The sequence below is a fragment of the Dermacentor silvarum genome, chromosome 8, assembly GCF_013339745.2.
Source record: "Dermacentor silvarum isolate Dsil-2018 chromosome 8, BIME_Dsil_1.4, whole genome shotgun sequence".
Lineage (NCBI taxonomy): Eukaryota > Metazoa > Arthropoda > Arachnida > Ixodida > Ixodidae > Dermacentor > Dermacentor silvarum.
The window spans coordinates 37,537,819-37,551,578 of NC_051161.1; the positions used below are offsets into that span (position 1 = coordinate 37,537,819).

At 45.3% G+C, this 13,760-nt stretch overlaps 1 pseudogene; it reads right to left on the reverse strand.

The window, feature by feature from the left end:
* Positions 1-2,751: 2,751 nt before the first annotated feature.
* The window catches only part of LOC119462079 (uncharacterized), a 30,205-nt pseudogene continuing 19,196 nt past the window's right edge, over positions 2,752-13,760 (reverse strand).

Genomic DNA, 13,760 nt, shown 5'->3' on the forward strand with positions numbered 1-13,760 from the left:
TTTTGTGCTTTAACCACGAACTTCCGCTCACTCTGGCTTGCAACCAAAGCAGATATTGCGAATGCACCTGGTAAGTCTTCAGACTCCCATTGGCCTCGTAACGCAGCTTTGACTTTGCGTTTGATTTTAGAATAGGTTCATGGAAGCTTATCTAAACATTTAGATATCGCTTGCTTCTTGTACCGAATGCTTAGTGAGACATCGACCTCTTGTTTGTGAGAATCTGTGCGTACATAGCTGGCAACGAAGCGCACTTATCTAAGCTCAACGGCTAGCTAACTAATTATGTAGGACAATGTAGCGGTGACGTCGTTAGTAAATGAGGTAAGCTTGCGGCAGTGGATTTATACCTGGACTTCACCCTCACATAGAGAAAAATGCACCTCCTCAACTTCGATATCATAAACCCTTTTGAATCATGATTAAACATTTGTGCTGGGATAGATTACATGTTGTTATCAACAGCTTTAGTGTCACAGTCATGCAAGTACACTAGTGAACCTGTAAGCTAGGAGCAACATGAACTAAATTATGCGAAATAAGGGGGCGGGGAGGGAGGTGTTAGGAAGGAATGTGACAAATGCCATTCGCTGGCTGTACGGTTTTTTTTTTCTCGTACATGAAAGACTCACCGAGGAATGTTTCGGAATGTAATATGTGAGGTTTATCATAGCTGTTTATCACGGTCAGCGGTTGACGTCTCCAGCTCACAACATATACAATGCTGACGGAAACAAGTTCCTTGAAGCAGAAGCAATATCGACACCTCTGATGATTCCGCACTAACGCTGAGAATTTTGAGCGTGCACGTCTAAAGATAGCGTGTGGTGACCAAGTCTGACCACAGTGACAGCAATTTTGAACCGGTTGTTTTCAAGAAACATCGACATATATTTTTTTTAAGTTTCTCATTTGGGAGCGCTCGTGAAGGCATACGGTGCCGGCTTTTGTTGCACACTTTAGTAACCAACAGACCAGTTATTCTGGTTAATTTCTCTGCATTTTATATCGTATTTCCACCCTTTATTTTTTCGCGTCTTCAGTAATTAACGATTTCATAGTCATTTAAGGGGAAAATGTTGAAATATAAACAAGAGTCAACTAGTCATTTCAGTATACCGCACGTCTTCGTATGTGAATGAGAGATAACAATACCGGATATACCATTTTCTAGATTTCCTGAGGCAAATACACCGGCTGTTTTAATGATATTTTTTTATGCCAGGTGAGTGGCGATGGCCTTGTTCGGCAACGCACTGTTAGCAGCGGCTGACATAAGCTAAAGTGTGAGACTCGTTAACAAGTTAAACAACAAGTTTTCACCAGTTTACATCCAATATAATTGCTCTAGGTTACATGTGTTGCGATTTTGCTATTTAATCCGGTTGATGCTCAAGACATGCCCGCTTAATTAGGATTCTACGAACAGTTTTGAGATTTCCGCTCCCGAAATCAGTTGCAATGTGCATTAACGTCCCCCGTTGCTTTATGCCTCATTGCGGAAGGAAGGAAATTTTTGTGGTAGAATAATTCACTGCGTGTCAATAGCCTTTTCTCTGCAAATTTAGGCACCCGAGCCGAACAGTAAGACTATGTGTTGCGCTTTCACGAAAACTTCAATGCTAAAAAATTAAGAACGTTCGCTTATGTCCGGTGTTTCAGGCAGATAATACGCTTTCCGCTCGGATGAGCAAACAATGGATTTGACTAAACTTCGCATTTTGTTTCAGAAACCACCTTGCAAGGCAGCGTTACGCCGTGATGTAACTATAAATAAGTTAATAAATCGGTGTATATACGACAACATATTCTACTGCTGAAAATATAGGAACCGATAACTTCTAAGGGAAGCGCATAATATAAAGGAAGTTTTGGGCATGTTCATTAATTTTGCCTTCTCGAACTCCGAAGGCAGAGACGCAGGTTGATTAGCCGACTCTAAAAAATATCTCAGGTTACTTTTACGCCACACAGATTCTGCGTTGTTACAAGCCCTACATTTAGAGACATCCCAGAGATGTCGACATATACTCCTAATCCCCATGGATTTAATGCTAAGTCTTCTTGGTCCCGGAAGATTAAACGCAGTCGGTTTTCTATTTTGTTCTTAATAAAACCCGGCTCGTACGACTTCCCACACATACCGGACACGTCTGCATCAAACACTATTCAGGAATGAAACATAGGAATTCAATGTCGTGCAGCTTAGGTTAGCTCGGTTTTCTCGCTTCGGGAGATTTTCTGGTCTTTCACATGCAGTTGGCAGGTTTTAAGACACCGAAGACGTTTCATGGCTTCGTTTTCTTTCCTTTTTTTCTGCTTCCTTTTTTCTGCTTTCGTGCGTTAAGCTTCCAAAGGAAACTTCGTTGTGATTAGTTTTCTCTACAATGTAGACAGTGATGTTCTACGCGGAAAAAAAAAACACATTCGGATTACACAGGCACACTCGAACATTCAGAAGCTGAAGGAAGAGATAATGATGTTTGCCTGAGCTCGCTGGATGCACATTGCGAGAAAGGAATCGAGTTATGACGAAGAACCGGCATCTGTTGTCTGTGCATTAGAGCAGGCCATTATAAATGGCACACTCTGCACTTTGTTACTTCTTTAGGATTACGAGCTGGACAAATTTGTTTTGTCAGACAAAAGGTACTTGTTATCAATATGAGTGAAATACTCCGCAGGAAAACGGTTATATCGAGAAAAAAAAACGGACTTGTATTTCAGGTAAATCAACTCAGGGAAGCCTTCAGTATCATTTTTTTCCTGATTTCTTCGTACGAGTGCTGCTGTCCTCAATTTAACCTACGTTTTACAGATTGCCAAACGAGATAATACTTTGCCTCACGCGCTTAGAACGGTGCTAAGGAAACGGTCCAGTGGAAAGTTATGTTCTCTTCCTTTCACCCAGGCACAGACCTACATAAGTTATATGCAAATGAGACCACAAGGACGCACTGATTGACACATTATAAGTGCTTAAATGACTGCGGGTAAGACGCAAGCACACCTAATTTGCCATTACTCCGTCGTATTAGATTGCGTCTAGAAGCCATGCCTGAAAATTAGTAGGACGGATTCCTCGAACAACATTGCACACACCGAACAATAACCAAAGTGCAGTAGCAAGCGCTGTTTTTTTTAACGCGATTAGCATTAGCCTACTACCCCTACTTTGCGGTATGTATCATGTGTCCTGGCATTTTACTCCGGTGGTCTTTCTAATATATCAATCTTAACTCTAAATAATATTTTGCATCCATTGAAAGGAAAATAATAAAAATTATTATAATAAAAGTATTAAAAAGAAAGACTTGAAAAGCTTTGGTACTGATCGGTATTGAACCTGGATCCTCGAGCACAAAGGCCCGATGGGTTTGCCGCTCAGCCGTGACTACGGGTAGTGCAACGAGGGATTAATCCTCAGTGGTGCGCGCCTAATCCTCCGAGATTAGGCGCACACCGGCGCCTAATCTCGGAGGCCACTCAGAAGGAGGGGGACTTCGCTCGCACGCTGCCAGATGCCGCAGCGTGTCCAAAGGAGCCCGGGTGCAGTGCACGGCGCATACATGACGCGCTTCGGCGGCGGCTCTTTCAGTTCTCTATATCAACCTTTAAGCCGGATCACGCGATAAAAAAACAATGGCGATGATGCTTGACGATGTGCACCAACAGTTGAATGCTAATCGCATTAACGACGATGAACGTCCGAGAAAGGTGGGTTAATTCTGCCTGAATATTTTTCGTACTTGCCTTCGGACACCCCGCATCCCCCCTCTCTCTCACGCCACACTTGTATTCGGAACATCTAGGAACATTATTGGCTTTGATCATACAGTATGTGCACGGAAATGACCAGGTGGACCCCGATGAACCCAAGTATGGTGATCAAACAATATTGTACATGAAGCACGTCAGAGCGCAGCGCTGTTTTTTTTTTGTATTTTTTGCAAGCGAAAGCAAGAATTGCGTGGACATACATTGTGATTTACCATCTTGGAGACAATGCTACACGGGGCGTACAAAAGAATTTCGAGAATTCGTCTCAGAATCCTTAGATGTTACTTCTTGAGACCGGGAGTTTCCACCAACGTACGAGGTAGTTCTCTTTTAAAGGAAACAACTCACCAGCGCTCAAGTGCTAATATCAGCCTAAATTTGGAGTGAATACCTACATAATCATCTGCAATTGACAGTTGTCTACGTTAGGATTCGTACTGGCTACTCTATTAACTTAGTTTATACAAACGAAGTTATATCGAATTGAATTGCGAATAAGGCAAGAATAATAAATCTCTCCTTGTTGGCAGTCGTTTGAATTATAAGTTTACTGACACCCAGTGGCGTTGTCCTGATTCTCATTTGGCAGTCACCTAGTTACGACACTTCGTCAATGCCAATGAGGTGTTTTTCTTGAAGGTGGCATGTCCTGTACCACTTTCTTCCACGAAGCGCTGGACGTTGTTCTCTTTTTTAGCACAAGAAGCACTTTGTGGCAACAAAACACAGCTAGCCTAAACGTAAGCGTTTTCACAGCTATGGGCCACCTCTTAATGGGGCGAAACTACTTGCACTTTATGAATCGCGGCAACCTGATGGCAAGTATATCGAGCTTTCAGGACAACAGGGCAGTGGTCAAGGCATCCTTGCGGGCGTTATTCACACCTCGCCCGTGAGAGGCCAATGGTCGATTGATTTTCCGGAAGGAACGCCCACGTCGCCTCGTGGTCATCCGTGCCGAGTCCGAACTCCTTCACACAGAGGACTGCAGTTGCGGAAAAGAAAAACACACCACCAAAAAGTTGAAATTTCTTATTTTCTCGTGGCTAACTATGGAGCTATGTGAACGAAATAGAATTTTATATCCGCATTTTTTAATTACGCTACAAATGAATTGCACTAAAAATTGTACTGCATTACATTCGGGGTTGAAATCTTGCCGCACCTGACCTCCAGATCCAGATTGCCAAAATCACGTTCGCAAAAATCGGCACGATAACTATAGTTTGGAAAGTATTTGAAAGCACGAACTGAGGATGCACAGTGAATTTGTAAGTAGAGTCGAGATCAGTACTAATTATTCCTGATTGGTGGACTCGAATCTTGCATGCTAATTAAATTTAGCAAGTACCTTTTTCATTGAACATGTCTCACTAAAGACTCCACCACGGCTTGGGGTATCCCAAATCAGTTTGGGGCATCCCTTTCATATCGCTTGATGTGGTACTTACATGTGCACCAAAAGATCACGCTACTCAAGGTGAACAATTGCTGATGGTGATGATTACACTGCTGTGGCACCTGGAAAAAAGTTAGCGCCCATTAGATATAGTTTGTGGCTACTGCATCAAATAGCTATACTGCCATTCCAATTTTTCTTATTATTTGAAACTTTATGCCACTTTTAGAATTGAGCTTTAATAAGAAGGAAAATAAAAACTATACTCTCGACCGCATTGCGAAGCAGTGACAGTAATAGCCTCTGAGTTATTCCACGCAGTAAGACTCGCACTGTTTCGCGTAGTATTACTTGTACAAAAACATTCCCAGCTGTAATCCTTTTCGTGAGTTCTTAGTGGGACACGTGTACTTATCACATCCCTTCATTTCAAGTTGAAATCAGTGAAACGAACTTTGCATGACGCATCCAGCGTTCATTAAAAGATGTCGACGGCATTTTCTTTTTCTGCAATAAGATTGTTAGCCATTGCCACCGTTCGCAAGTTCTTCTTAAGACACTGTTTGTCACTTAGTTCAGGGACTACACCAGATGTGCCGCCTGTACCATTGCTCGTCTAACGTCAGATGATTCAAGGATCTCCTGAATTCCTTTCAGCAACACTTATATACTATCGCATAAAAATGTACAATAAAACTAATAATATTTCTCGCAGTAACTCGTTCAACCGCGCCTAATTAGCGACTCATGCCTCCTATGACGAAGAAGTTTACCCCTTATTGCTGTAGACCACCGTTTCGACGCGGTATAGGGACCACGTCAGGACTTACGATGGGCTCTCAATGCACTGAGCAAATAGGTGTATCGATCGGTGTCAAAGTTCATGTAATAATTGCGCTTTTCCTTAGAACCTCAGTTTGCGAACATTCACGGCCATTATTCGAGCCACGCCCAGATTTCGTTGTATTAGGTTCGCGTGTTTACATGCGGCTTTGTAATGAGCATTGAGCAGATTTCCTTGTTGACACATGTCATTCACTCGAAGCTGGCCTTCCAAGATCTTTCGCACATGATTATAGTGTTTCAGGAAAAAAAAAGATGACATTTCGTGCGTCGCTGCATTAGTAATTAAGGACGAGGAATTGGCGTACCTTTGGAATGGGAATCCAAAATGGGGCTGCCGTTCATCGAGGCCAACGGCGCATATTTCTTCTTGTTCGCCGGAGAATCCACAGGCACCGTCTCCATGACGAGCTCCTCAGATTTGTCTGCGATCAGGGCGAAATTTGAAATTTAATCTGTCAGATTTAGAGCAGTGTAAAACGTTAAGTGCACGCGTATAATATAAGAAATAATGTTAGTGAACAAAGCGAAACATAACAAATTGAAACAAGAGACAACGAGATTATCTACAAGGCTAAGGCTGAATACAGAGCCGAATTCAAAAAGCTTTGGGTTCCTAAGAGGTGTTTCTTATTGGCCGGCTGCCCTGGCAAAAATATTTGCTATCATGACTGGCTATAGTGTCAAAGATTACGGATAAGTTTATGCACGCTAGCCTTGCTTAGCGATGAAAACTGGGCTTTTGAGACGGACTTCCGCGCATATAGCCGACTTGCTGCATTCTTTGCAGGCTCCGTGCGCTCTTAAAACCAGCTGATCATCTGAAATTATGGCTGTAGCCGCTGTACAACCTATTCTCAAGCGAACATTACTGCACTAATCGGCCGAGCTTTGCATGGTCACGTAGGTATACAGTTCCAGAACGTGCATTCGATGTAGCGAATGTTCGACCGCGCACTGCAAGCTGTAAACGCTGACAAGCAAGTGCGCAAAACGCGACAACTCGGTTAACCCTTTCAGACACCGATAAATTATGTTGACTGAAAACTTACTTTCACCGCATTTATTGCATATTCAGAATCATAAAAAGCATACAGCTGCAGAAGACACAAAGAATTTTCAATTCTGTGGTGAGTTTTGTCAAAAGTTTACAGAGCATAGACTCCATGAGAAAAATCACTGCAGGAACATTACATATGAGAAATCAACTATTTCATGTCTAGCAGGTTTGAAAAGCACCCATCCGGGCACTTGAATATTATGCCTGATGCAACACATTACGAAACACGATGAAAGGAGTGCACCCACTACATGCAACGACATACTCGCACCGAGCAAGTTCACACAACCGTCTACCTCCCCACTCGCTTTAGTACAACATTTTGAACCTGTTATACAAACTTGTAACACGATTCCCATCGCAACAATTTCAAGATGTATGCGACACATTATAAAGTACCATTACGTTCACCAATGCTACTGCTGCTGACGCACTTTCTTGGCGCACATAATTGGCGTACACTCTTGGCTTACACAGCGTCTTCAAGGGCTAAGGGGGCCCCCAACAACAGACAAATATATTAATATTACTCGACAATATTATTAGCGATACTTTCGAAACTTACGATTTGGAATGTCGTGGTCGTATCGGGATCTGCACGCGTTGTACAGCGGGCACCGCGACCAGAAGCAGCAGACGATCACCAGTATGGTGAGCGCGAAGCAGGTGAGCGTCACCGACACCGCAATGGCCGTCGCCAAGCTGAAACGAGAATGCAAGTTCGCTGAAAGTCGGGCTCTTGAACTCATGTGGTAGGGAATTGAGATGGCTGCATCACACAGGTAAGTCGGTCAGCTTTTAAGACATGTCCGCTCGTTATGCGACCCGTGAGACTGGACCCAGAAGAGGGATGTAGAACATCTGCAAACCCGACTAGCAATGCACTGGTGTTCAGAGCCTACCTTACGCACCGTGGCGCACGATTCTGTGGAAAACCAATACTTTTCGTGGAAGACTATAGGGGAAAGAATGCCTTGAATTTGGGTGGTTAAGTGTATAAATTAAATATAAAGCTGCGCAGTGCCCTGAGCCTAGGCAGCTTTATTTGTGCAATTACGACATGTGCCCTGGAGTAAGAGTTAGGAGTTAATAAGTGAATATTGTTTACAAGCTAGCTGATTAGTCATTATCCACCCGCCGCGGTGGCTTAGCGGCTATGGTGGTGCACTGCTATAAGCACGAGGTCACGGGATCAAATTCCGGCCGCGGCGGCCGCAATTCGATGGGGGCGAAATGCAAAAAGGTCCGCGTCCCGTGCAATCGCGGCACGTTAAGTATCTCCTGGTGGTCAAATTAATCCACTACGGCGTGCCTCATAACCAAATCTGGGTTTTGGCCCGTTAAAACCCAGAATTCAGTTCAATTAGTCATTATCGTGTTGTTAAGAAAAAATGTTTTTGTGCGTGAATAATATATGCGCCCGAAACAGTGAATTCCTTATTTATTATACCGCAGCGTTTTAATGTATAAATTGGCATATTCGCTGAAGCGCCGGAGTATTACGCGTCACTCACGTGTTGTCGATCTCATAGAACCACTTGTCGGGCGGGCAGCACTTGGAGGCCTCCGGGCCGCAGCACTCGGTGTAGTCCTCCGGAAAGTAGATGCCCGGGCAGTGGTAGTAGTAGCGCTTCCAGGTACCGTTGCGGACGCCAGTGCTGTCCGTGACCGTCTCTTGCTCCAAGTGGCTCACGCATGTCCTTGCAGCTGCGCGGCCAGACGACGCTTTCACTCAGCAGGACGGCAGTGGTTGTTGCAAGCTCTCAGTTCGTTTCATTTCTAATGAACCACACCAGCGGAAAAGCGAGGAACGATTAATTTTTAGTACCGGGGGTATGACTACAATTTCCTGATTTACTAATAAGTTGAACGTTGCCTATCATGGGAGCTAGTACCGTGCTTTCACTGTTACTTCGGTGGCTGCTGCTTATGGCGCGGCCGCGCGAGCCCTAACGTCACTAACTTCTTTTACTTGCGTTGGATCTGCATCATTTTATTGCGATATCAATCATATGGACACTCAAAGCGGATTTCTGCCGTCGGCGTCGCCGTCACCGTGAGGTTCCGTAATCTTCGCCGCGCGCCGTATGTGCGAGTTAAAGCGCGCGAGGGACGCTCGCTCCCTCCCTCCCTCCCTCACTCACTCACTCACTCACTCACTCACTCACTCACTCACTCACTCACTCACTCACTCACTCACTCACTCATCACTCACTCACTCACTCACCACTCACTCACTCACTCACTCACTCACTCACTCACTCACTCACTCACTCACTCACTCACTCACTCACTCACTCACTCACTCACTCACTCACTCACTCACTCACTCACTCACTCACTCACTCACTCACTCACTCACTCACTCACTCACTCCACTCACTCACTCACTCACTCACTCACTCACTCATCAATAATCACTCACCACTCACCACTCACTCACTCAATCACTCCTACTCACCACTCACTCAATCACTCACTCACTCACTCACTCAACTCAATCACTCACCTCACTCACTCACTCACTCACTCACTCACTCACTCACTCTTTTTAGGTTTTAGAGCAGGCTTCGCCGTTTAAACGCTAACTTAAAGGCGATGCACGCTTTACAGGAGCCAAAATCGGTTGCAGTTCGAAGCGAGCACTTTTATGAGTACTCATGATATCCATGCCGAAATAAAGAGGCAGAGTTGAGTTGGCATGGGCATGCCATAAAAAAGGTGAAGAAAATATCCCCCCCCCCCCCCTTCCCAGCACAAATGCCACTAAACATAACAAGACAAAAAAAAAGAAAAGAAAAGAAAAAAAACATGAATGAAAGATACAGAGGGTGATGTAGAGAGGTAAATGATACGTCAGCAAGCCGGTATAAGTTTCAATTAAGTGTAGAGGTTTGAAGGGTGACTGAATGGAACGATGTGCAAGAAGTGCTGGTAACCTAGTTGCAGCTGTTTATATGCCTCACATGTAAATCGTTTTTATAAAAGAACATCAACTATGCTACCAACTCTTACAGCGTCTGTTGCTTTAAATATCGTATTGCTTTTGAGAAAGGCAGGAGCGTCGCAGGCCCGTACCAAACGAAGGCATCTCAATGCTCGAACGATAACATCTCACGACGAACAAAACTTCGGCTCCGTTTCCTCCGAGACATTCGCGCTCCAGTTATCTGCAGCTACACATGTATAAGGGCAAAAGAACACGAACAAGACGGCGCTATTCTCTCTGGTCTTTATTATTTATTTTTTCTGTGAAGGGAGGGTGATCTCGTGTCGACCGCGGCTGTCCATTCTTGTCGTTGCGTGAGCGACTGAAGCGCAAACGAAAACATTTGGCCGATACTCCCTATTCAGTGGAGCGTCACGGACGCTATTGACCGAAAGCGACACAGTGATGGGGCGACCTCGCTCCGCAGGACGACGATGGAAACAGAAAATGGGACGTTGCCAGGAGAGAAATAGGGATACGAGCTTTCTCGCACTCCCTTTTCGACTTGCTTGTTTTGTTTCTATCTCTCTCTCTCTCTTTCTTTTTTTTTTTTGCGCATTGATGGGATTGACGCACGCAAGGACTGGGAGAAAAAAAAATGAAAGCAGAAATCCGCTCCCAAGAGAGTTAGGCCAGCGTCCACCAGTTGGCGCCACGGCACGCAACCGGCGCGCCCTCTGGAGATTGCTTGCTTAGTTAGACGCGGCCGTTGCAGGGGATTCCGCTCGAGTTGCTCTTATTTGTAGCGATGCGCATTTTTCTCCAAGCCGCCCATGCAAACAGAAATTGATTTCGTCGCGCATGTGTCTTTCCGGGTTGACTTTAGCGAAGAATTGGGAAGGAGAGGAGTTGTTATTCGGGCGATATTCTCTCTTCTTTAGCTGCAGACGGCAGTGGGAACATCGAGAGCCTTGGAGGTTCGAAACAAAACAAAACATTATAGAAAACGTTAGCGCTGGATATCATCAGCGTTTTCGCAGATGTCCGCTAGAACCACAAACTGGTCCATACCATACGCCATGTGTACAATTCCTGCTAGTGGACATCCGAAATTAAAGTTTACGCGTGTTCTGCATGAAATTTGTGGTCGGGTAGCGTATTACTGAAACATTGTTTGTCCATCACGCGCCTTATGCATTACCGCGTCTCTTGCACTTACGGTGATACGTTCATTCGGGTTAGTTTGAATGTGGCGTTCTTCTGTCTTTCTTGCTCTCTGTCATTTTCGATATTATTTGTCGTTTTATACTCCCTGTAAAATAGATACCAGAAAATATGCTATGCATTCTTCTCTGTTAATAATTGGTCGTCAAAAATTTCGCAGGTGTTCTTTCTTTTTTTCCGCAAATACGAAGCACGGGAGTGCGGCCGACGTTGCCTGACAGCATTTGTAACGTGCTGTTAATAACTTCATAGACAAAGTGATTTCTCGGATCCGTTCAAAGTACCACATAAACACTTTTTTTTCCCCCGCAGAGCAAGCGCGTGTTCCTACTGATTGGCTATATATGTATAACTGCAAATTTTAGTGACTTGGTCTGTTCAATATCTTTGGAAGCATGAGTGTCATGCCCGAGCTCCTGGTGTGCGCGCTGAACTGCGGTTATTTATAGTATCTGATGCTTGTTCTGGTACCGTCGAGACAAGCGCCCTATCGCCAGATATCGATTGCAAAAAAAGTCAATTATATGGGTTCTTAACCTGGCGGCTTCAAAGTACGTGATCTATAAGTTTCGTCGGAGACTGATAAGTGCTTACTACTTAGAGACAGAGAGCGGTGACCTGCTTACGACAGCATTACCGTACCAGAACAGTTGCCATGGGCACTTCGTCGAGGCTGGATGGAAAGAAGACGTTTTGTTCTTCAAACCTTCTCACTCCTTACCGCAGACTTTTGCAGGTAAGAGTGTTTTCAAATATATTTGGACTATGGCAACAAAGGACTGTCTTCTTTCAAATTTGATACCTATACAAAGAAAAAAAAAAGGGGGGGGGGGGGGGGAGCACGGAACACCACTTTAACCTCTCAATTTCACTTTATCGGTTTATCGCTTAAAAGTCGGTTTCAGTTAAGACCTCCCACCCGCAGAAGCTACGCTTAACAAATGCACAATCGCAAAATCCCAGTCGACAGTTCATGGACTGTTAGAGAAGCGCCCATTGAAGTTGTAAGAACGTCGGAAATGTAGTCTTGTAAACGCCCCATGCGAGAAAAAGAACCTCCGCTCCTACCGAAGAAGGCTTAAATCGAACAAAATTCCTCTGATACAAACGCTTAATCCCTGCACGTGCGCGCGTTTAAAGCTCTTAAGACACTGACTTCTCGCCCTTCGCTTCGAAGCAATCACTCGATAGTTTCCCGCAGTTCAAAGCGCGGCCTTAAACCGAGGCAGCGGCGGCTTTCGTCATCCTCCTCCTCTGTCTCTCTCTCTCTCTCTTATGCACTTTCTCGTCGCCGTCGAGCCAGGCTTGTCTGCCCTTCTCATGAATCAATAAATCGTCGCACGCGGGTTGACCCCGCGTTGACGACTGGCGAGACATCGACAGCGCAAGGAAAGGGCAGCGAGAAAAAGAATACATAAAAACATAAAATGAAGCGTCCCGCGTACGGCGCGCGTCCCGTCGCAGTTGTGTCGGCAGAGTGCGGCCCGTCCCGTCCCACGAGCCGCGCCGCGCAAGACCACGCCCCTGACAGAGCGGCCCACAGCGGCCCCCGGCGACAGTGCCTCCGCCGCAGCGACGCGGCGTCGATGCGGCTGGCGCCGGCCCGGCGCCAGGTGAACCACAGAAGGCCAGCCATCGATTCTTAGGGTTGCAACCCCCCCTTTCCCACTCCCCCACGAACCCACTACACGCTTCCTTCTTTCCATCTGTGTCTTTCTCTCTCTATCTCTTACTGTGAGTTCTATTCTATTCTGGGGCTGGTCCGCCCCTCTACAAACTTCCTGGGGAAGTTACGTGCATTGTCGTGCAAGACATTCCTGTGGTTATCGCGGAGTAAGAGAGGAAGCAGTTGACTGCCGGAATCGCCGTGCAACTTTGCTGCGCGACCTTTTCCCTGAATGGCGGCGTGCGTCAGTTTTGTTGTGGAGACTGCTTGTTTCCTGACGATGTTTCGAACTCGCATGTGTGCAGTGGCGGTAGACAAAATGAATGAATGAATGAATGAATGAATGAATGAATGAATGAATGAATGAATGAATGAATGCTTGTTTGTTTGTTTTTTCAAAGCGATGTATCAATGGCGCAAATAGGAAAAAGGGAGCAGTGCTTTGAAAATTAAAATACAATGTAAGGCGTGGTCACACAGGAGCAGAGCTTCATGTTTGCTTTTGTACTCTGGAAAAAAAAGAAAGAACGGCGAGCACAGTGGCAGAAGAGGAGAGAGAGAAAAAGAAAATTAGACTTACGCGAACACGCGGAACTAATCGCTCCACACAAAGGCGGTCGCTCAGGTCAATCGAACGACAAAAGATTTAGGATGTATTCACCGCTTGGAATGGGTCCTGTCTTTTCTGGCCAATCAATGAAAGCAATTGTGCAAAGAATTGGCGGGGCAGAGTCGGCGAACTTCTGTGTTTTTTTTTTCTCCTGCTTCCGCTTTGCCCCGCAGGTTTACACCAACTTCCAGGCCTATCTGTGACGTGACGTGACGTAATTTACGACGACGGAGGCAGCCGTCGGAAATT